The sequence below is a fragment of the Chiloscyllium plagiosum genome, unplaced genomic scaffold (assembly GCF_037043375.1).
Source record: "Chiloscyllium plagiosum isolate Xiang-an unplaced genomic scaffold, Cpla_swu_hap1 HiC_scaffold_27, whole genome shotgun sequence".
In the NCBI taxonomy this organism is placed as follows: Eukaryota; Metazoa; Chordata; class Chondrichthyes; order Orectolobiformes; family Hemiscylliidae; genus Chiloscyllium; species Chiloscyllium plagiosum.
The window spans coordinates 93,373,111-93,397,870 of record NW_028270165.1 but is presented as its reverse complement, the minus strand read 5'-3'; the positions used below and the strand labels follow the sequence as shown (position 1 = coordinate 93,397,870).

Below are 24,760 nucleotides of genomic sequence, written 5' to 3'. Positions count from 1 at the left end.
TGGACGAGAGACCCCACTGTTGCAGTGCACTGTGCGTGGAGCCTGAAACAGGAATACGGCCTGGGAAGGCATTTCACGGCAGGGAGGGGCTCAACACGTGTTTGTATGCAGCTGACGCTGTGGCCATGGAGAAATCTGAGGAATCCCACCCCGTGGACAAACGATGGAAGTGTGGTGACTGTGGGAAAGCCTTCCGTTTCCCGTCTGTCCTGGAGACTCATCGGCGCAGTCACACCGGGGAGAGGCCATTCCCCTGCACCGACTGCGGGAAGTCCTTCAGCACATCCTCCCACCTGCTGACCCACCAGCGGATCCACACGGGGGAGAGGCCGTTCACCTGCTCTCAGTGCGGGAAGGGCTTCAGGTATTCCGCCCATCTGCTGATCCACCGGCGGGTCCACACGGGGGAGAGGCCCTTCAGTTGCCCCGAGTGCGGGAAGTGCTTCAGCACTTCTTGGAATCTGCTGACCCACCAGCATGTCCACACGGGGGAGAGGCCGTTCACCTGCTCTCAGTGCGGGAAGGGCTTCACCTGCTCCTCCAACCTGCAGAGCCACCAGCGGGTCCACACGGGGGAGAGGCCCTTCAGCTGCCTCAAGTGCGGGAAGGCCTTTACCCAGGTCTCCACCCTGCTGACCCACCAGCGGGTGCACACCGGGGAGAGGCTGTTCACCTGCTCTCAGTGCGGGAAGGGCTTCACCCGCTCCTCCCACCTGCGGAAGCACCAGCGAGTTCACGTGCCATCGCCGGGGGATTGAAGGAGTGACGGCCGAGTGCCATTATCGATTGGATATCAACCCGGTTCCGGGGACTCCCGGGTTTGAATCCCACCATGACAGATGGCAGAATTGGTATTCGGTCAGAAATGTGGAGTTCGGAATCTAACGATGAGACCGTTTCAGGGAGGGGGTGGTGCGGGGGAGAAAGCCCCCATCTGATTCCCTCTCTCCCTTGTTAGGGAAGGGAACCGCCATTGTGGGAAAGGATTCACTCAGTTATTCCGGCTGCATCCTTTACCCGGTCTGGCCTCCATGTGATTCCAGACCCACAGCAGTCTGGTTGACTCTGCCAGTGTGGGGAGGCCAGTGTAAAGGAGCCGGGAGAAACTTAGTTGGATCCAGGGAATGGGTTGAAATTGCTGAGTGAGGCAATACTTCCTCCGGGTTATGGCTGTACCAAGGATCCAATTACAAATGGACAACTTGGCGCTGGCCAACCTTGAAGAAGTCTTCCTCCTCTCTACAACAATCTCCCACTGCAACTCTCAGGTCATTTCCTCTGCCCTGCAGCTCTTCACCCATGTCCTGAAACAGACTCGCTACCACAGCCATATTTGCTTCCTCGGTGCCTGCCTCCGTAAGCAACTCATCCTACACGGATTCCGGACCACCTTTAAACCAGCCGAGTTCGGACCCAACAGGACAAACAGTACAGACTACAGATTCAAATACACCAGCAACGGTTCTCCGTCAAGATCCTCTACTCCACGCTTGCAGCAATGCGCCGGCACCTAACCTCTCTCCAGTCTGCCCTGCCTCAGCTGAGGGCCACACTCTCTCAGAATTGCAAAGGACCCACTCGACTACATCCTCAGGAGAATTCATACTCTCAACAAACAGTATTTCAACTCCATCTCAAACATCAAAAACTGTAAGTACAACAAACTTTTATCTATCCACCTCCATAACCAGTGCTCCTCAAACATTCCAGAAGGTTCCCCCGGCCTCTGAAACTGCTCGGATGCCATTAGCCATACGGCTGGTGCAGCTGCCACCCCCACGCTGATTGTCACTTCTGCCCCCATCATGGCCACTCCCACAGCCACTTCCACCCCTCTCAATTCCTCATGCATCACGTGACATCACTTCCGCCCCTCACATCATCGCTGATGTCACACGCTCAGTGACTTCCGCCACCCCTACTGCTGTGTCTGCCATCACTTCCGCCCCCACCAGCGCCACTCGCCTGCATTCTGCTGACATGCCCCCCACTGATCCCACTGTCACCATTCCTGGCCCCCAGAACCCTGAGGGGAACAGCACCCCTGCTCATGACTCCACCCCCATTCCCTCCACCATCACACCCACTCCAGTTACCGGCTCCGCCACCACTCCCAGCTCCAGACCCACACCAGATCCCAGCTCTGCCGAGTTTTCACCATCCGTCCAGACCTCCCCCTCACTGAGGACGAACGATCAGTCCTCACAAAGGACTCACCTTCATCCCCCTCCGTCCACGCATCAATGAATTTAATACACGCCGTGACATCAAACACTTCCGCCGCCTCTGCCTCCGAGCTTACTTTCACAATCTGGACTCCCGCCCACCTTCCGAGGACCCCTTCACCCACCTCCAACGCACTGCATCCACCTGGACACCCCGCGCTGGCCTATTACCTGCTCTCGACCTCTTCATTTCCAACTGCCGCTGGGACATTAACCACCTCAACTGTCTACCCCCATCCCCCACTCCAACCCCTCACCCTCACAACTCGCAGCACTCCAATCCCTCTGCTCCAATCCTGAAGAAGGGCTTATGCCCGAAAATTCGATTCTCCTGTTCCCTGGATGCTGCCTGACCTGCTGCGCTTTTCCAGCAACACATTTTCAGCTCCAATCCCGACCTCACCATCAAGCCAGTAGATAAAGGGGGTGCAGTGGTAGTCTGGCGCACTGACTTCGACACCGCTGAAGCCAAACGCCAACTCGATGACACCTCTTCCGACTGCCTCCTCGACCATGACCCCAACCCCCATAACCAACCCATCATCTCCCAGACCATACAGAACCGCATCACCTCAGGAGATCTCCCACCCACAGCTACCAACCTCATAGTCCGGGAACCCGCACTACCCGGTTCTACCTCCTTCCCAAGATCCACAAGCCTGGCCGACCCATTGTCTCAGCATGCTCCTGCCCCACTGAACTCATTTCTACCTACCTCGACACTGTCCTAACCCCCCTAGTCCAGGAACTCCCCACATACGTTCGAGACACCACCCATGCCCTCCAACTCTTCCAAGACTTCCGTTTCCCCGGCTCCTAACACCTCCTCCTCATCATGGATATCCAATCCCTCTACATCTCCATTCGCCACGACCAGGGCCTCCAAGCCCTCCATTTTTTCCTCTCCCAGTACCCTTCCACCGACACTCTCATTCGTTAGGCTGAACTGGTCCTCACCCTTAACAATTTCTTCTTCGAATCCTCCCACTTCCTCCAGACCAAAGGGGTAGCCATGGGCAACGTATGGGCCACAGGTATGCCTGTCTCTTTGTTGGCTACGTAGAGAATTGATGTTCTGTAATTACACTGGCACCACTCCCCACCTCTTCCTCCACTACATTGATGACTGCATTGGTGCCACCTCGTGCTCCCGCGAGGAGGTTGAGCAATTCATCAACTTCACCAACACATTCCACCCTGACCTTAAATTTACCTGGACCTTTCCATCTCCATTAGTGACGACCAACTTGACACCGACAGTTTTTACAAACCCACCGACTCCCACAGCTACCTGGATTACACCTCTTTCCACCCTACCTCTTGCAAAAATGCCATCCCGTGTTCCCAATTCCTCCGCCTCTGCCGTATCTGCTCCCAGGAGGACCAGTTCCACCACAGAACACACCAGATGCCCCCCCTTCTTTAGAGACCGCAATTTCCCTTCCCACGTGGTTAAAGATGCCCTCCAATGCATCTCGTCCACATCCCGCACCTCTGCCCTCAGACCTCACCCCTCCAACCGTAACAAGGACAGAACGCCCCTGGTGCTCACCTTCCACCCTACCAACCTTCGCATAAACCAAATCATCTGCCGACATTTTCGCCACATCCAAAAAGACCCCACCACCAGGGATATATTTCCCTCCCCAGCCCTTTCTGCCTTCCGCAAAGATCGTTCCCTCAGTATCTACCTGGTCAGGTCCACGCCCCCCCCCCACAACCCACTCTCCCATCCTGGCACCTTCCTCTGCCACCGCAGGAATTGCAAAACCTGCGCCCACACCACTTCCCTCACCTCCATCCAAGGCCCTAAAGGAGCCTTCCACATCCATCAAAGTTTTACCTGCACATCCACCAATATCATTTTATTGTATCTGTTGCTCCCGATGTGGTCTCCTCTACATCGGGGAGACTGGGCGCCTCCTAGCAGAGCGCTTTAGGGAACATCTCCGGGACACCTGCACCAATCAACCAAACCGCCCCGTGGCCCAACATTTCAACTCCCCCTCCCACTCTGCCGAGGACATGGAGGTCCTGGGCCTCCTTCACTGCCGCTCCCTTGCCACTAGATGCCTCATTATTTGCGTCGGAACACTTCAACCCCAGGGCATCAATGTGGACTCAACAGTTTCCTCAGTTCCCCTTCCCCCACCTCACCCTAGTTCCAAACTTCCAGCTCAGCAATGTCCCCATGACTCGTCCTACCCGCTTATCTTCTTTTCCACCTATCCACTCCACCCTCCTCCTTGACCTATCACCTTCATCCTCTTCCCCCACTCACCTATTGTACTTTATGCTACTTTCTCTCCACCCCCCCCACCCTCCTCTCACTTGTCTCTCCACCCCCCCCCACCCTCCTCTCACTTGTCTCTCCACCCTTCAGGCTCTCTGCCTTTATTCCTGATGAAGGGCTTTTGCCCGAAACATCGATTTTACTGATCCTCAGATGCTGCCTTAACTGATGTGCTCTTCCAGCACTAATAATCCAAAATCTGGTTTCCAGCATCTGCAGTTATTGTTTTTACCCAATAGTAAAAACAGGGTGGGGAAGTGTGGTGTGGGGGGTTGAGGAGGGGGGCAAGTGTGGTGTGGGGGGGGTGAGGAGGAGGGCAAGTGTGGTGTGGGGGGGGGTGAGGAGGAGGGCAAGTGTGGTGTGTGCACACTTGAGCTGTTCAAAAGGCAACTGCTTTTTCTCTGCCTTTTTGCTGGGGGGATCTGAAGCTGTAACAAAGTTTAGTTGCAATAAAGGTTACCTGAACTTCCCGCCGGGCTCAGACTCTCATTGAAAGCTTTGAGCTCTAAGAGGTTTTTGTTTTAAAGCTGCTCATTTCTTTTAGCCTCCTGCACTAAGTTTAGAACATAGAACAATCCAGCGCAGGGGAACTCAACTAGGCGGGCATTTTTTTTAATGTAAGGTGAGAGATTTAAAAGGAACCGGAGGGGCAACATTTTGAAAGAGAGTGATTTGCATGTGGAATGACCTTGCTGAGGATGTGGTAGATGCAGGTACAGTTACAACATTTAAACGACATTTGGATGGGTACATGAATAGAAAGGTTTAGAGGGATATGGGCCAAATGCAGGCAAGTGGGACTGGTTTAGTTTGGAATAATGGTCGGCATGGACGAATTGGACCGAAGGGTCTGTTTCTGTGCTGTATACCTCTATTGAAACCCAGGAGAATTCTGAACGGGGCTTGACAGGATAGATGCAGATAAAATGCTCCTTTGGTGGAGAGGGTCATCGATTTCTGACAATGTGGAAGAAGGCCATTCAGCCCATCTATTTCACTCTGGCCCTCTGAACAGGATCCCACCCGTACCCAACCCCTTACTGCGTATTTCCCATGGCCAATCCACCCTAACCTGTACATCCCTGGTCACTATAGGTAACTTAGCACGGCCAATCCTCCCTAACCGACACCAGAATCTCTAACTTACCTTCTCAAGAATGTAATTTAAATGCAGAGCTTTTCTCAGTAAAATGTCAGTCTGACTCAACATTGGGACACAGACAGAATTCACACCTACTGTCTCTACTTATAAATAGGGCAACGTCTCTTCGAAATGTAGATTCATTTAGATATAACTGCGTCACTTTACATGTGAAGATATCCCTTGGAATGTGCCCACATCCCTTTGAAATATAATCTCGTCCATTTAAACCTCTTTATTTGCAGAAATACCCGTTAAAATGTCCACGTCCCTTTAAAATGCAGATTGCCCCCAATCGATATGACGCCGTTCCGTTAGATGTGGGAATATCTGTTTAAATTGAGCCGTGAGCTTTCCCAATGTAGACAGGGCTCCTGGAAACGTGGCAGTGTCCCCCCTGCAGCTGCAGAGCGAGACAGGAGAGTTTGTTTTTGTGAATGAGCAGTTGTAGCGCGAGGTGGCTGTTGCTTGGTGACGGTGAGGCTCCCCCGGCCCCGCCCATCCCCCGGCCCCGCCCCGCCCGGCCCCGCCCCGCCCCGCCCCGCCCCGCCCCGCCCGGCCCCGCCCCGCCCATCCCCCGTGCAGACGTCACGCGGGGGCGAAGGCGGTTGGGAGGAGAAGTCGCTCGAGCGAGGAAGCGGCGGGAGGGCGGCCGTTAGGAAAATGGCGCCGCGCGGCCCGGGGCAGACACCCGTCACTGGCCGCCGCCGCCTTCCTGGCGCAGCTGCTGTGTCACGGCCACACCGGCCGGCTGTACAGCAGCCAGGAGCCGGTGAGCATTCTGGAGGCGGATGGGGTTAAGGGCCTGCTTGGGAACTCGTCGGCCGCCGGGGTGGTGGAGTTCTACTGGTCGTGGGGCGGCCCCTGTGTCAACTATGGGGCCACCTGGAAGGTACTGGGCCCGGGACGTGAAAGGTGAGGCAGGTTGTGGGGGGGGACGGAGGGGAAGGAATGTGGGGCCTGTCCTGTCATAGTGACATTTTACACTCACTTTCCATCGGCTTTTACTGGCGCTTGTGCTGTTTCCCCCTCACTGTGTGTTTAATCCTTGTGCTGTTTGCCCCTCACTGTGTGTTTAATCCTTGTGCTGTTTGCCCCTCACTGTGTGTTTAATCCTTGTGCTGTTTTCCCCCTCACTGTGTGTTTAATCCTTGTGCTGTTTGCCCCCTCACTGTGTGTTTAATCCTTGTGCTGTTTTCCCCCTCACTGTGTGTTTAATCCTTGTGCTGTTTTCCCCCTCACTGTGTGTTTAATCCTTGTGCTGTTTTCCCCCTCACTGTGTGTTTAATCCTTGTGCTGTTTGCCCTTTGCTGTTACTTGTGCAATTGCTGAGGGTAGTGTGTAAATACTAGTGAAGGATACTGTGCACCAGCATGTACATGTTCCTCAGTCATTGAAGGGGCAGGACCTGTTGAGAATAGTTAGTAAAGCATGTGGTGCACTAAGCCTTGTTAACATGGATATAGTTTGTTATTTGGAAAAGTAGACTTTTTATTATTTAGAGTCATAGAGATGTACAGCACGGAAATAGACCCATTCGGTCCAACCTGTCCATGCCAACCAGATATCCTAAATTAATCTAGTCCCCTTTGCCAGCACTTGACTCATATCCCTCTAAACCCTTCTTATTCAGATACCCAGCCAGATACCTTTCAAATGCTGTAATTATACCGGCTTCCACTACTTCCTCTGGCAGCTCATTCCATAGATGCACCTCCCTCTGCATGGAAACGTTGCCCCTCAGTTACCTTTGTGGTCTTACCCTAAGCCTATGCCCTCTAGTTGTGAATCTCACCCCAACACTGAGGAAAAGACTTACACATTGAGCAGCCAGACAAATGCAAAAGCAATCAAATATTGAGCCACATGGAAAAAAAATTATGGCTGTACCCTTTTTGTTCTCCCATAGGATTTTGGACACTTAAAATCTGTCAATGACACCAGCATTGCTACAGTGTATATTGTGTACACTCCTCAGTGTCAACAAGCAGGGCACACGTTTGCTGGTGTCACCAAAACATTGGGCATGTTCCTCGCTGTCGGCAGAAAAGGGGCGAGACCTACGTTTGATGGACAAATAAGGAGCACTGGAGGACCGGAGGGAGAATTGTCCTCCTGCCATTCGGAGCTCCCCTATTGGTGAATGTGGAAGTTGGACCATGAGGTTCTGAAGCTCCTGCTCCTCTCTCTGAATGAAGATTGAGGTTCACCTCAGACTGCAACTTCTTTCCTCTGTCCAACATCTGAGAGTAAGGCATTCTCTTTTCTCACCCCCATTTCCATTTACGTTTCATTCTGAGGTTCAGTTGTTGACTTGGAGCAACTGAAAGGAATGGGAGTGAATCCAGGTGAGGGGACAGAGTCGGGAAAAGTTGGTCCAAGCCTTTGTTCTCAATTAGCAAAATAGACAGGCAGGAGATTGAAAGAACGCAGCAAGCTAGGCAGTATCAGAAGGTGGAGAAGTTGAGGCATCTGGTGTAACCCTTGTTCAGGACTGGGGGTGGGTATAGGGAGAGCTGTGGAACAAGGGTGTGCTGGGGTCAGGGTATTGAAGTGGGGAAAGGTGGAGACAGGTAGAGGGTACAATAGACAATAGGTGCAGGAGTAGGCAATTCTGCCCTTCGAGCCAGCACCACCATTCGTTGTGATAATGGCTGATCATCCTCAATCAGTATCCTGTTCCTGCTTTATCCCCATAACCTGGTACGACCTGGTTGGTGAATGGGAGGAAGGAATCTAGTTGGCAGGGAAGAGTGGAAGGGGTTGGGAAGTGTGTTGGGGGATGGGATGGGAGATTATTTGAAATTGGAGAACTCAATGTCGTGTCTTCCGGGCTGTTGACTGCTCAGACAGAAGATGAGGTTTTGTTCCTCCAATTTGTGGTTTGGTTTGTTGTGGTAATGGAGGAAGCCAAAGATAGTCATGTCAGAAGGGGAGTGGGAAGGGGCTTTAAAATGGGTGGAGACTGGGAAGTCAGCTCAGCCTCTGCGGACCCGGCTGTGATGCTCAGCAAACCGTTCCCCAAGTTTACGCTCGGTCTCCCCGATGTAGAGAAGACCACAATTGGCAAAGCACAGCAGGTCAAGCAGCATCCGATCAGTAGGACAGTCAAAGTTTTGGCCACGAACCCTTCATCAGGAATGATGCTTGGATGTTCAGAGGCGCATCAGTGTCCTTCTGTGCCAGTTGTCAGACAGGTGCAGCAGGCAATGAGCACGGTAAGTGGTGTATTAGCAAGAGGAAATAAGTTCAGAAGTGGGGATGTCTTCCTGCAGTTAGGGGGTTATTGAATATATTCAAGGCTGAGTTCATCTGATTTTTATGTGAATGTTTATGGGGAAGGCAAGAAAATGGTTTTAAGACTAGTACAGGGCCGAGTTACAGAGCCATGCAGCACAGAAACAGCCCCTTCAGTCCAACTGGTGAAAATGGAGGGACTGATTGTGGGATGGCGATTTTCAGCTTCCAAGGAATAAGAGAGGAAAGAGTTCACTATAAATTAGAATTTATGGGATCGGTTGATGAGCCGAGGAGTGTCAGTTGGTGTTTAATTTAGAGAAATCAGAGGTTTGCATTTTGGTCAAGCAATCCAGGCAGGACTGACACAGTTAAGGGGAGTGTTGCAGAATAAAGAGACCTTGGAGTGCTGGAGTCTCAGGTGGACAGATTAGTGAAGGCAGCGTTAGGTTTGCTTTCCTTCATTGCTCATAGCATTGAGTATAGGAGTTGTGAGATCATGTTATACACACTTCCCACTCGAACGTGTTATCTAACTGCTTAACTGTTTCTGTTCTTTGGTATGTTAATCCCAGAACCTGTTTTCAGTAACTTTCTCAAGAACGCAATTTAAATGCAGAGCTTTTCTATCAAAAATGTCAGGCTGCCTCGACATTGGGACCCAGACAGAATTCACACCTATTGGTGGGTAGGCTGGGACTTTTTTCACTGGAGCATAGGAGGTTGAAAGGTGAAGGTATCGGGTGCCTCATTAGCAAGTTTGCAGATGGGCATTCAGATTGATGGAATATCAGATAGTGAAGGGGACTGTCAGACAATACAGCAGAATATAGATTGGAGAATTGGGAAGAGAAATGGCAGATGGAGTTCAATCCAGACAAATGCGAGGTGATGCATTTTGGAAGATGCAATTCAAGAGCGAGCTATACAGTAAATGGAAAGGTCCTGGGGGAAATTGATGTACAGAGAGATCTGGCTGTTTGGGTCTATTGTTCTCTGAAAGTGGCAATGCATGTCAATAGAGTGGTCAAGGCAGCATACAACACGCGTTCCATCATCGGACGGATTGAGTAAAAGAGCTGGCAGGTCATGTTAAAGTTACATAAGATTTTGGTTTGGCGCATTTGGAATACTGCGTACGATTCCGGGTCGCCAGATTTCCAAAAGGATGTGGATACGTTTGGAGAGAGTGCAGAGGAGGTTCACCAGGATGTTGCCTGTTATGGAGAGCACGAGCGATGAGGAGAGGTTGAGTAGATTAGGATTATTTTCATTGGAAATAAGGAGGTGGAGGGTGGGGGTCCTGATTGAGGCCGAAAAACCATGAGGGGTCTAGACAGGGGTGGATAGGAAGAATTGTTTTCCCAGAGGGGAAGACTTAATTACTCAGGGTCACGAATTCAAAGTGAGAGGGGAAAGGTTTGAGGGAGATGTACATGGAAAGTTCTTTACACTGAGGGTGGTGGGTGCCTCGAATGCATCGCCAGCGGAGGCAGTAGGGTTGGGATCGATAGCGTCATTTAAGATGTAGCTAGACAGATACATGAATGGGCAAGGAGCAGAGGGATACAGATCCTTTGAAAATAGGCGGCAGGTTTAGATAAGAGTATCTCGATCAGCATAGCCTTGGAGGGCTGAAGGGCCTGTTCCTGTGCTGTAAGGTTCTTTGTTCTCTTTATAGAGGTTTACAAAACCATGAGGGGCAAAGATAAGGTGAACGGCATGAGTCGTTTCAAGATTAGGGAGCAAATTAAGGTGAGAGGAGAAAGATTTAAAAAACACATGAGGAGCACCTTTGTTTTAAACAGTGGTTTGTGTGGAATGAATGTCCAGAGGAAATGGTGGATGCAGGTTGAGTAACAACGTTTAAAAGACATTTGGATAAGTACATGAGTAGGAAAGGTTCATGGGGATATGGGGCAAACACAGGCAGGTGGGACTAGTTTAGTTTGTGAATATAGTCAGCATGGACTAGTTGGGCTGAAGGGTCTGTTTCTGTGCTGTATGACTCTGTAACTGTTCTGTACTGGTCTTGAAACCATTTTACTTGCCTTCCCCCATAAACATCCACTTCATGGTTGTTCTAAAATCAGATGAACTCAGCCTTGAATATATTCAATGACCCCCTAACTGCAGGACGACATCCCGACTTCTGAAATCAATTCCTCTTGCTAATATTCCTCTTGCCTCGCTGATTGCTTGCTGCATCCGTCTGACAACTGGCAGTGACTGGTGTGGAAGGACGCTGAGGCCACGTTTTACATCCACACATCATTCCTGAGGAAGGGCTCATGCCTGAAACGTCGATTCTCCTGCTCCTCGGATGCTGTCTGACCTCCTGTGCTTTTCCAGTGCCACACTTTTCGACACTCATCTCCAGCATCTGCAGTCCTCACTTTCTCCACATCCCAATATGTCACCATTTAAACAACGTACCTCCTTTCAGCAGTTATTTTTTCATAACCGAGGCTATAACTTCACACTGTGGGCCTGCATTTGCCGTGCGTTTGCCAATTGAGACACAGACCTGGACAAACGTTTCCCGACTCTGTCCCTTCCCTAGATTCACTCGCTTTCTTTTCAGTTGCTGCAAGTCAACAATTTAACCCCAGAATGAAAAAACGAAATGGTAAAGACAGTGCCGTACTCACAGATGGCGGAGAGAGGAAGGGCGTTGCAGTCTGAGGTGAAGCTCGATCTTCATTTGGAGAGGAGCAGCAGCTTCAGAACCTGATGGTCCATCTTCCGCATTCAGACAATTGGGGAGCTCTGATTGGCAGGAGGCCCAGGCTCCTTGTCTGGCTTCTCATTGGTCCATTTGAAGAAGGGTTCGCACTGTTTCTGCAGACAGAGCATGCGCGGCTTTTGCTGAACCAGCATAGAGTCAGAAGTGTACAGCATGGAAACAGACCCTTCGGTCCAACCCGTCCATGCCGACCAGATATCCCAACCCAATCTAGTCCCGTTCCTCAACACCTAGCCCACATCCTTCCAAACCTTTCCTATTCATATACCCATTCAAATGCCTCTTAATTGTTGCATTTGTACCAGCCTCCACCACTCCCTCTGGCAGCTCATTGCATAAACGTACTACGCTCTGTGTGAAAAAATTGCCCCGTAGGTTTCTTTTCTATTTTTCCCCTCTCACCCGAAATCTATGCCCTCTAGTTCTGGACTCCCCAACCCAAGGGAAAAAACTTTGTCTATTTATCTTGTCCATGCCCCTCATAATTTTTTAAACCTTTATAAGGTCACCACTCAGCCTCTGACACTCCAGGGAAAACAGCCCCAGCCTGTTCAGCCTCTCCCTCCAACTGTACCTCTTATGCTCGCATCCAAATCATTTATATAAGTGACAAAAAGTAGAGGACCGAGCACCGAACCTTGTGGCACTCCACTGGTCGCAGGCCTCCAGTCTGAAAAACACCCCTCCACCACCACCCTCTGTCTTCTACCTTTGAGCCAATTCTGTATCCAAATGGCTAGTTCTCTCTGTATTCCTTGAGATCTCACCTTGCTAATCAGTCTCCCACGGGGAACCTTGTCAAACGCCTTGCTGAAGTCCATATAGATCACATTACTGCTCTGCCTTCCTCAATCCTCTTTGTTACTTCCTCAAAAAACTCAATCAAGTTTGTGAGACATGATTTCCCACACAAAACCATGTTGACTATCCCTAATCAGTCCTTGTCTTTTCAAATACATGTACATCCTCTCCCTCAGGATTCCCTCCAACAATGTGCCCACCATTGATGTTGGCCTCACTGGTCTATAGTTCCCTGGCTTGTCCTTACCACCCTTCTTAAACAGTGGCACCATGTTAGCCAACCTCTAGTCTTCTGGCACCTCACCTGACATGCACAGTATGCTATATGGAGATGCTGTTCCTGATGGATTTAAAGTGTCCAACTGCCACAATTTCTACCCACCCCCTCCTACCCCCAGTCACTTGACATCACCGTGCAGGCTCCTCGCTATTTTTGATGTTCATGTCACCTAGAACCTCATGATTATATCAATCTCAATGAGGTCACCCCTCAACCTCCTGTGCTCCAGTGAAGAGATTCACAGCCTCTCCTTATAACTCAAACCCTCCAGTCTTGGTAATATCCTGGTGAATCTTTACTGAACCCTCTGTAATAGTATTCTTCCTATTACAGGGCCACCAGAAACGTTCTCAGTACTCGACAAGTGGCTTCACCAACATCCTGTACAACTTCTAAATGATGTCCCAACTCCTTTATTTAATGGTGTGAACAAATAAGGTAAGTGTGCTGAATGCCTTCTGAAGCACCCTTCCAACCAGTGATGCAACTTTCAATGAAGTGTGTACCTGAACCCCCCCCCCCCCATATCCCTCTGTACAAGTCTTGCCCTTATTTTAGTAAAATGCAATCCCTCACTTTTATCTGTACCTCTCTCATACACACGCTCTCTCTCAGATGTACACACACCCTCTTACAGGCTTCTCCTCCATCACACTCCCTTTACAAAGCATGTGCACACATACTCTCTCTCTCGCGTGCGCGCGCACACATATAACGATGGGGTGCATTTGCAGAATTATATTTACAGATCTATTCAACTTTGCACAAAAAGCGCACAACATGCAGTTAGTCAATCCATGTAATATTTTATAAATTCCTAGTTTGGAAATAGTACCAGTCTGATTTGAGATTGGGATACTGACACACCTTTCATGCATTGTCTGGGCTGAGATGTCACCAGTTTAAAAAAACCCTTGTGATCTTGAGAATATGACTGAATAGTAGTACTGCGATGTACACATTAATGAAATAAAACCTGCAACCCATTCTAAAAGATGAAAGACTTAACAGCAATCTACATTTGTCAATATATCATATCAGTTGCATGACACTGTGACCTTTTGCTCTTAACTCTGTGTCTTATGATCCTGCTCCACAGTTACCTGATGAAGGAGCAGCGCTCCGAAAGCTAGTGCTTCCAAATAAACCTGTTGGACGATAACCCGGTGTTGTGATTTTTAAACCATGTCCCACCTCGTCCAACAGCAGCACCTCCACCTCCTTTCTAATGAACACAGCCCACACTTCCCAGTGCTGCCAGTAAACTGCCGCTGAAACAATGCAGTGCCTGCACTCCCAAAAAATGTAAACTTCTAACGAAACCAGCTACTCAGTCACTGCTCCATCTGATATACAACATTGGAAACTTAATGCAGGAGGCTGCAAGAAATGAGCAGCTTTAAAACAAAAACCGCTTGGAGCTCTAAGCTTTCAATGAGAGTCTGAGTCCGGCAGAATGTTCAGGTAACCTTTATTGTGTCCCAACATTGTTACAGCTTCAGTTGCCCCCAACAAAAAGGCAGAGAAAGAGTAGATGTTTGTTAGACAGCTCAACAACAGGGGGAGGAGCAAGGGGCGGGGCAAGGCCAACAGCAGGCCCCCGCACTATGGCTGCATTGCCTTGCACATTTTACAAAAATCCCTTCCCCTTCAGAGACTCCAAACAGTGTGGGAGCAGGCCACTCGGCCCAAAGACTACACACTGATCCTCCGGAGGGTAACCCACCCACGCAATTCCCCTGCCCGTATTGCTCAACATTTACCCGTGACTAATGCACCGAACCTGCACATCCCTGTGCATGATATCCCAATCCCATCTCGTCCCGCCTGCCAGCACGGGGCCCATATCCCTCCAGTTGCTTTTTAAGTGTTGTAATTGTACCAGTCTCCACCACTTCCTCTGGCAGCTTATTCCATACACGTACCACCCTCTAAATGAAAAGGTTGCCTCTTGGGTCTCTTTCATATCTTTCCCCTCTCACTGTAAACCTATGCCCTCTATTTCTGGACTCTCCCACCTCAGGGAAAAGACTTTGTCTATCTATCCTATCCATGCCCCTCATGATTTCATAAACTTCTATAAGGTCCCCCCTCAGCCTCTGACGTTCCAGGGAAAACAGCCCCAGTCTGTTCTGTCTCTCCCTATAGCTCAAATCTTCCAGTCTTGGCAACATCCTTGTAAATCTTTTCTGAACCCTTAAGTTTCACAAATTCTTTCTGATAGGAAGGAAACCAGAATTGCACGCAATATTCCAACTGTACAGCAGTAACATGAACTCCCAACTCCTGTACTCAATATTCTGACCAAATAAAGGAAAGCATACAAAACACCATCTTCACTATCCTATCAACCTGCGACTCCACTTTCAAGGAGCTATGAACTTGCACTCCAAGGTCTCTTTGTTCAGCAACACCCCCTAGGACCTTACCATTAAGTGTATAAGTCCTGCTAAGATTTGCTTTCCCAAAATGCAGCACCTCATATTTATCTAAATTAAACTCCATTTGCCACTTCTCAACCCATTGGCCCATCTGATCAAGATCCCATTGTAATCTGAGGTAACCTCCTTCGCTGTCCACTACACCTCCAATTTTGGTGTCATCAGCAAACTTACTATACCACTTATGCTCACATCCAAAAAGTAGTGGGCCCATTATCTATTTTCCAAGCGGAATTGACAATATATTACATGTACTGACTGCCTGCAGATTGTGCAAAGTAGAATGTTTAGGGTGCAGGTTTGCTCGCTGAGCTGTAGGTTTGATATCTGGACGTTTCATTACCTGGCTAGGTAACATCATCAGTGGTGACCTCCAAGTGAAGCGAAGCTGTTGTCTCCTACTTTGTATTTATATGTTTGTTCTGGATGGGGTTCCTAGGATTTGTGGTGATATCAAAGTTATGAAGAGAGATACATATTTTGTTGAACCAAATACAATGGCAGAGCAGAGAATTTCAGAAAAGGGCAATAAATATTTACTTTTTACCCCTTATTCAACTCATTCAAGAATTTCAAATTGAATCTGAGTGAACTTGAGAGCAAATGGCAACATTCGTTTGTTAATAGACTCACTATAAATTATGAAAGATCACTTTTATCTAAGTCACAATGTTTAATCCCAAATGGAGCAATTCAGTGCAAAGTTACTTTCAACCATTTAATAAAACACTGCAAATTTTATTTCATATGAAAATACATTCATTTTATAATTTGGATACGATCTTTACAAAGGAAATATACGAAACAAAATAGCTTTCCTGAATATCAATATTGACAACAGTTATGCAGCTATTATTTGGCAATTGACCAACTAATTGAAATGATTTCAGAATAAATGAGCTGCTTCATTATTATACATTGAGATATTGCATATCTTGGCTCTCACCCAAGTATTCTCCGAAGAAAAAAATGCATCTGGATGGGGACATGAATAGGAAGAATTCAGAGGGATATGGGCCAAATGCTGGCAAATGGGTCATTAGATTAATTTAGGATATCTGGTTGGCCTGGACTGAAGGGTTTGTTTCTGTGTGCTCATTACAGACGCCCCTCTTCTGGGATCCCCACACCAGCTGTTATTTTCATGAAATAATCTGACAATTGTTGACTTCCATCAACCTATTCCATCTGGAGAAATTTCCTCTCTCTGCAAAGTATGGTTCACGTTGGCAAATTCAATCCTCCTCCGGTCCTCAAGAACGCAATCTATAATGCGCAACGTTCTCAATACCTGTTTCACATTCAGTGGGGAAACTATTTTCAGTCCAACAGTTACACAGAATTCCTCCGAAATGTTTTGGCAAATGCACTGCTCCCACGAGAGCTCATGGGCCCACAGTTCAAATGCTTTTAACAGCTTTTTTTCTCATTTCCCTGCCTTCCCAGGATGCAGAATTTCTCCCACCAGAAATTGTTTGTCCTGAAAAAAATCCAGCAGGAACGTGATTATGGAGCTATCAGTAAAAATGCTTCATATGGGTCAACCAAGGTTAGAAATGGAAGAACATCTCTGTTCAAAGTTACTGTTCATTTGCCCTTTGTTATTCACCTTACCTCCACTCCTCGTGATTTTATCAATCTCCATGATGTCACCCCCCAACCTCCTGTGCTCCAGTGAAAAAAGTCCCAGCCTGTCATTATAACTCAAACCCTCCAGTCCTGGCAACATCCCGGTAAATCTTTACCGAACCCTCTCTAATAGTATTCTTCCTATTACAGGGACACGAGAACCATACTCAGTACTCTGAAAGTGGCCTCACCAACATCCTGTACAACCTCAACATGATGTCCCAACTCCTATACTCAGTAGGGTGAACAATGAAGGCAAGTGTGCTAAACGCCTTCTTAACCACCCTGTCTCGCAGCGAAGCAACTTTGAAAGAACTGTGTACCTGAACCCCACCATGTGTCTCTCTTACAGCATGACACAGGGCCCTACCATTAACTGTACAAGTCCTGACCGTCCTTGCTTTAGCAAAACGCAAGCCCTTGCTTTTATTCATACCTCACTCATTCACACGTGCTCTCTCAGACACGCACATACACCCCCAACATACTCACAGGCATATACTCCATCACACTCTTATGTGCACTCATGCATAAACTCACATATCATTTTTGGGTAAATTTGTATTGGCAGAATTATGTTTGCAGATACCTTCAATTTTGCTCAAAAAGTGCACAGTCTGCAGGCAGTCAATCCATGTAATATTTTATAAATTCATACTTTGGAAATAGAACCAGTCTGATTCAAAATTGGGACATTGACAGACTCGAACCTCACACCTTTATCTGGGCTGAGTTGTGACCTTTTTCAAAATAAAACTGAAGTCATCTTGAGAATGTGAATCAAAAGATGTTATGGGATTTACATATTGTTGGGGAGATTTCACTGGGATGTTTAATGTAGGGCTAGGGAGGGTGACACTAGTTCTGCAACAGACACTTCTAGTTCCAGCCCTGAAATGGTTAACAACAGCCAAGCGAGCTGCTGCTGGCGACTGCATGACTACCTGGCTGGAACTTGTAAGGGATATGCATAATGTTAATTAAATCTTGGAGCCTGTAAATACCAGCCAGTATCAATTGCCCCATCGAAACTCGGGATTAATAAAGAAACCGATCGGAATCTGTAACTGTTAGACAAGTGTGAATTGCTCATCGGAACCTGTAACTGTTAAGTGTGAATGGCTCTATTTAAGTCTAAAGTTGATAAGTGTAATTGTCAATTTAGTTAAACTGAAACTATTGAAAATGGCTAGCCTGTCAGACGCATAGTAATTCCTTGAAACAATGAACTATTGAATACGGGATCGGAACCGCTCCCGGGGATGGCTGAGCCATTGTCAAGCACAGCAGGAGCTGGACAGGCACTTCGATGCGGCCAATAGGAGGACGGATCCCCAGCGCGCGCAGATGAATGGACCAATGGGGAAGGCGAACTGACCGGGGACTCCAGGCAGCACGAAGTATAATTGTGTCAAGTTTGAACGAGAAGACAGAACGCCTTCTCCAACGAATGCATGCTTGTAGATTCATTGTACCAGTTAAGATTCTGTGAATAAACGGCTGTCTGCATCTAACCATAGTTGCCAGTGTGAGTCTCTCCTTCCGAAAGAACACGCAAAGACGGGACCCCGCGGGTCCGTCTTAACATTTGGTGAGCCCGACGCGTGAAGGAAAAGAGACAACGGCAAGTTGGCAACGTTGGCGGAACAGGGAGCAGACAACCTTCGGTCGAAGTTTTCTAAAGGTGGGGGAAGCGCCTGTTAAATCTAAGGCTTCCAGTAGTTAGATTTACTCTGTTAGTTTCTTGTCTGCTCTCTGACCCTCACCAGCCCAAAAAGCCTGATCAATTTGACAGCAGCATCGCAGAGTCCTGATTGGTAAGCTTTTCCTAACCTTTTAACTTACCTAGAGTGTTTATTTCACTAACGCCTAACTGTTTTTGCCTGAGTCCCTTGCGCAGCTTTCGGAGCCGGAGCGCATATCTGTTTTTGCCTGAGTCCCTTGCGCAGCTTTCTGAGCCGGAGCGCATATCTGTTTTGCCCGATTTTGCAGATTGTTCTGCCTGACAATTACCTGATGTTACCTACCTGAGCGCTGACCATATTCGACTTCCTGGATCCATGTTACTGAGCACTTAAAACTGACAAATTTTTTGTTTGCATATTCGTTGTGACCACCGAACATACCCGGGGTGACAGAGGTTGGAACTCTTCTCCTAAAGAGGATTTAACCGTACAGACGTCTACCTTAGACCAGTTGTTAAGAGCAGAGATCTTTGAGGAGAAAGTGAGGTCTGCAGATGCTGGAGATCAGAGCTGGAAATGTGTTGCTGGAAAAGCGCAGCAGGTCAGGCAGCATCCAGGGAACAGGAGAATCGACGTTTCGGGCATAAGCCCTTCTTCAGGAATGAGGAAAGTTTGTCCAGCAGGCTAAGATAAAAGGTAGGGAGGAGGGACTTGGGGGAGGGGCGTCGGAAATGTGATAGGTGGAAAGAGGTCAAGGTGAGGGTGATAGGTCAGACTGGGGTGGGGGCGGAGAGGTCGGGAAGAGGATCTCAGGTTAGGAAGGCGGTGCTGAATTTGATGGATTTGACTGAGACAGGGTGGGGAGAGGGGAAATGAGGAAACTGGTGAAATCCGAGTTCATCCCTTGTGGTTGGAGGGTTCCTAGCCGGAAGATGAGGTGTTCTTCCTCCAACCGTCGTTTTGTTGTGGTCTGACGATGGAGGAGTCCAAAGACCTGCATATCCTTGGTGGAGTGGGAGGGGGAATTGAAATGTTGAGCCACAGGGTGGTTGGGTTGGTTGGTCCGGGTGTCCCAGAGGTGTTCTCTGAAACGCTCCGCAAGTAGCCGGCCTGTCTCCCCAATATAGAGGAGGCCACATCGGGTGCAGAGGATGCAATAGATGATGTGTGTGGAGGTGCAGGTGAATCTGTGGCGGATGTGGAAGTTTCCTTTGGGGCCTTGGAGGGAGGTGAGGGGGGAGGTGTGGGCGCAAGTCTTGCACCTCCTGCGGTTGCAGGGGAAGGTGCTGGGAGTGGAGGTTGGGTTGGTGGGGGGTGTGGATCTGACGAGGGAGTCACGGAGGGAGTGGTCTTTACGGAATGCTGATAGGGGAGGGGAGGGAAATATATCCTTGGTGGTGGGGTCCGTTTGGAGGTAGCGGAAATGACGGCGGATGATGCGCTGTACATGGAGATTGGTGGGGTGGTAGGTGAGGACCAGTGGGGTTCTGTCCTGGTGGCGGTTGGAGGGGCGGGGTTCAAGGGCGGAGGATCGGGAAGTGGAAGAGATGCGGTGGAGGGCATCGTCGACCACGTCGGGGGGGGGGAAATTGCGGTCCTTGAAGAAGGAGGCCATCTGGGTTGTGCGTTTTTGGAACTGGTTCTCCTGGGAGCAGATGCGGCGGAGTCGAAGGAATTGGGAGAATGGGATGGCGTTTTTACAGGGGGCAGGATGGGAGGAGGTGTAGTCCAGGTAGCTGTGGGAGTCGGTCGGTTTGTAGTAGATGTCCGTGTTGATTCGGTCACCTGAGATAGAAATAGAAAGGTCGAGGAAGGGGAGGGAGGAATCTGAGACTGTCCAGGTGAATTTGAGGTCGGGGTGGAAGGTGTTGGTGAAGTGGATGAACTGTTCAACTTCCTCGTGGGAGCACAAGGCGGCGCCAATACAGTCATCGATGTAGCGGAGGAAAAGGTGGGGGGTGGGGCCAGTGTAGTTGCGGAAGATGGATTGTTCCACATATCCTACGAAGAGGCAGGCATAGCTGGGGCCCATGCGGGTGCCCATGGCTACTCCTTTCGTTTGGAGGAAGTGGGAGGATTGGCAAGAGAAGTTGTTCAGTGTGAGGACCAGTTCAGTCAGTCGAAGGAGGGTGTCAGTGGAAGGGTACTGGTCGGTACGGCGGGAAAGAAAGAAGCGGAGGGCTTTGAGTCCTTCGTGATGGGGGATGGAGGTGTACAGGGACTGGATGTCCATGGTGAAAATAAGGCGTTGGGGACCGGGGAAGCGAAAATCATGGAGCAGGTGGAGGGCATGGGTGGTGTCCCGAACGTAGGTGGGGAGTTCTTGGACTAAGGGGGACAGGACGGTGTCAAGGTACGCAGAGAGGAGTTCGGTGGGGCAGGAGCAGGCGGAGACAATGGGTCGGCCGGGGCAGTCAGGTTTGTGGATTTTGGGCAGGAGGTAGAAGCGGGAGGTGCGGGGTTGTGGGACTATGAGGTTGGAGGCGGTGGATGGGAGATCCCCCGAGGTGATGAGGTTATGGACGGTCTGGGAGATGATGGTTTGGTGGTGGGGGGTGGGGTCATGGTCAAGAGCAGAGATCTGCCACGCAAAGGTCAGGCTTTGAAAGACGTACTGTTCTTGAAGCGGTTCCCTTCAGGGGAGATCCGACATGGGGAACCTGAATTTCGGACCACCTAAGTTGACTCACCTCAGGACAGCACGTCCTGGAGTGCCCTGGTGGCACTGCAGGGACGGTGGGGACATGCCTATTTACAGTCAGTTACTGCTGGATAGCGTAGCCCTGCATAAGGAAAAGTTGGACCTGGTGATTGCCCAAGCACCAGAACAAAAGGGAATTATCCTGACAAGATTGAGGGAAACATTTAAAAATCCCACATTAATGATCAAGATTCTGGACGGTACACCCACAGGACACTGGCCAACTGGACGGGGCAGTCCACCTGCAGCTGAAACCTTCCGTTAAATGCTGCATCTGGGTGACACAATATCCTCTCACCTTAGAACAGAGGGAAGGGATTCGCCCAACAATCAGGGGACTGCTAGAAGTGGGGGTCTTCAGGAAAATGAAGGGGGGACACTGGAATACGCCAATCCTTCCCATCTCCAAGGGGATGGGCAAGGGGTGGCGCATGGTCCATGACCTCCGAAGGATAAATGAAGCCACGGAGACTTTAAACCTGAAGGTCCCTGACCCCTACGTTGCACTGCAGGCGCTCACGCCTGCCAGCCGCTTTTTCTTTGTCATAGACCTGGCTAACGCTTTCTTCTGCCTTCCACTGCACCCAGAGTGTCAGGAGTGGTTTGCCTTCACCGTCGAGGGAGAGCGGTACACATACAATCGCCTCCCACAGGGGTACAAAGACTCCCCAGGCCTGTTTAGTGCGGCTTTGACCCCTATACTTAAACAGATATCGCTTCCCACCAGCACCACAATCATACAGTATGTCGATGATTTGTTGATTGCCAGTGAAACTGACACCCAAAATTTGGAGGCGGTCCGCACCTTGCTGGACACCCTTGTGGCAGCCGGTTTTAAAGTAAAACGGGAAAAGTGCCAGATAGCCCGAAAATCAGTATCCTTTATGGGATGGATAGTAGGAAAAGGGGGCACCACACTTTCAAGAGCGCACAGGGAAGCGATCCTCTCCTATGGCACCCCTATAACAGTACAGGACATGATGGCCTTCCTGGGGTTATGTGGGTATTCTCGCACCTACGTCCCTGACTTTGTGACTATGACATCCCCACTCAGGGAAATGATCACGGAGGTTGGGGCAAAGAGGCTCAAGAGTCAGTTGCGATGGAACGCGGAGAGAGAGAAATCATTCAAGGAGGTGAAGCAAGCTTTGGGAGCAGCGGCCACGCTAGCGCACCCAGACTATAAGAAAGGTTTCCACCTGGACGTGGCAGAGACTGAGGGGATAGTAAACGCCGTCCTGTACCAAAAGGACCGAGGCTGCAGGAGAGTGCTGGGGTATTACAGCTGCCGTTTGGAGCCCATTGAGAAAGGGCAGCCAGGCTGTGCCAGATTTGTGGCAGCAGTAACGAACGCGGTCAACAACACTGACCATCTAGTACTCTGCCATCCCTTAACTATTCACACAGATCACAGCATAGGAGCCTTTCTGGCCTCCAACTCATTCAGCTTTTCAGCTGGGCGGCAGGTTAGAATTGAGAATGCCCTTCTATCACCGCACATTACATTTGCATCTGATAGGGGGAGTACTAGGAATATGATGGTGGGAGTGAATGGGGGATCCTTGAAGCCCCATGACTGTGTGGCCAGAGTGGCTGAGGAGAGGAGGATACGTAAGGGGTTGCACACACAACCCCTGGCCGAGGCAGACTGGGACCTGTACACTGATGGCAGCAGCCTTCGGGAAGCAGGCGGCGTACGAGTCTCGTATGCCGTGGTCAGAGATTCAGGGGGGGTATACGACACCATCGAGTCTGGGGAAATCCCACAGCCTGCATCTGCACAGTTAGCAGAGATTACAGCCCTGATAAGGGCATTAGAACTGAGTGAGGGACACCGCGTTAACATCTTCACTGACTCCAATTATGCATGGACCGCAGTCCAGTAGAGGGCACAGCATGGGTTAGACGTGGTTTTAAAACCAGCACGGGGAGGCCGGTAAAACATGGCCAGACTTCGCGACGGTTGCTCCAGGCAGTGCATCGTCCAAGGGAAGTGGCAGTAGTGAAAGTGCAAGGACACTCTGCCTTACGTACCAGGGAAGCGCTGGAAAATGATGCAGCTGACAGGGCAGCCAGGCTCGCAGTGCAGATGGTCACCTTGAGGTCAGGGACAGACACCCAACAGAGTCCGGGGCCGGGGGAGGGTAGCAGTGATTCCCCTGGGGAGGCGGCTAGGGTTGATGCCATTAGGCATCTGTGTGAGCTGCAGGGATGGGCGAGCAGTGCTGAATCAGGGAATGGGAATGGGAGAATAAAGGCGCAGTCCGACAGTATGTGGAGGTCGAAGGGTCTCAACAGCCCCTTTGGCGATCCCCGGGAGGAGAGGTAGTGGCCCCGAGGGCTCTCCTGCCAAGACTTTTCTCTGAAATACATGGGCCAACACAAGTGGGAGTTGCCCAAGTTGTAAGAACCGTCCAGAACCACTGGTGGGCACCCCGGCTGCGGGAACATATAGAGAACCTGAGGGCTGAGTGCAGGGTGTGTAATGAGTACAACACCAGGAGAGTTCTCCCACACCCGATGTTAAAGTTCCCAACCCCGACAGGGCCGTGGCAGGAGATCTGCATGGACTTTACGGACATGGGAGTCAAATGGAGGACCCCAGATAAATACAGATACATGCTAGTCGCAGTGGACAGATTCTCCCGGTGGGTAGAGGCAACTCCTACAAAGACGGAGGATGGGGAAGTTGTTGTGAAGTGGCTCACAAAGGAACTGATTCCCCGCTATGGCGTCCCCCCAAAAATCTGCACAGACAATGGGACACATTTTAAAAACGAACATCTTGCCCGGGTGGAGGTTACTCTAGGGATACTTCACCGCTACGGCAGTGTCTACCACCCTGAGAGTCAGGGGTTAGTAGAGAGGGCCAATCGCACGCTTAAAGACAAGATTGCCAAGGTCATGGCAGGGACTGCATTGACGTGGGTGCAGGCACTCCCCCTAGCCTTGCTGTCAATGAGGCAGGAAAGGAGTGGCGATACCTTCCTGACACCCCATGAAATCCTGACAGGTCGCTCCATGCCTGGCTCCCGAACATCACCCCTGTGGGAAACAGATTGGGATACAATGAATCAGGACATGACACAGTACATGCAAGTACTGGGGGAAATGGTCCGGCTAATATCCAACCAGGTTACGGCTGCATGGCCGGACACCCCCGACAGGTCCCGACCCCTTCGAGAGGGGGACAAGGTCTACCTCCGGCAGATGGGCCATACAACCTGGGACGAGGGGCGGTGGCATGGCCCCTACCCAGTGACGGGGGTCGCTGCCAATGCCTTGAGGGTGAACCGGGAGGGGGACAATAACTGGCACCAGTTCTCTCATTGCTCCAGGTCAGGAAAGCCTAACACTACTCTGACTCCAGTTGCGGAGGTCGCGCCCGACAAGGAGCTGGAAAATGAGGGAAAGTAACAGACTCCTGAACTGGCTGGGTTTCTGCCTAGTGATACAGATGCTGCAGTTTGCGTGCATGTCCGTTCCCGGTAGACGGGGGACTATCATTAATGTACGGCAATTCACACTGCTCACGGTGACAGGTCTATTTCAGGTTCGTCTATTTCCGTAGGGTATGGGGT

The 24,760-nt window shown here is 50.0% G+C and overlaps 4 protein-coding genes across 6 annotated transcripts in view; 2 read left to right on the top strand and 2 right to left on the bottom strand.

The window, feature by feature from the left end:
• The window catches only part of LOC148145053 (uncharacterized), a 258,116-nt gene that overhangs the window by 64,095 nt on the left and 169,261 nt on the right, over positions 1-24,760 (bottom strand). The gene's annotated exons all lie outside the window — the stretch shown is intronic.
• Positions 1-24,760, bottom strand: part of LOC148145055 (uncharacterized) — a 222,097-nt gene that overhangs the window by 87,541 nt on the left and 109,796 nt on the right. The window lies entirely within an intron of this gene.
• Positions 1-24,760, top strand: part of LOC148145057 (uncharacterized) — a 109,227-nt gene that overhangs the window by 7,141 nt on the left and 77,326 nt on the right. Inside the window, exon 1 of one of the 3 annotated variants that reach the window (XM_087975506.1) lies at positions 6,270-6,574. The exons of 1 other annotated variant lie outside the window; for it this stretch is intronic. The gene's annotated coding sequence lies outside the window, so the exon portion shown is untranslated. Of the gene's footprint in view, positions 1-6,269; positions 6,575-24,760 lie in introns of those variants that run through there. One more of the 3 variants, XM_087975509.1, reaches the window with a different exon arrangement.
• The window catches only part of LOC148145051 (uncharacterized), a 234,563-nt gene continuing 210,590 nt past the window's right edge, over positions 788-24,760 (top strand). The window contains 1 exon segment of the mRNA XM_087975463.1: positions 788-1,650. The gene's annotated coding sequence lies outside the window, so the exon portion shown is untranslated.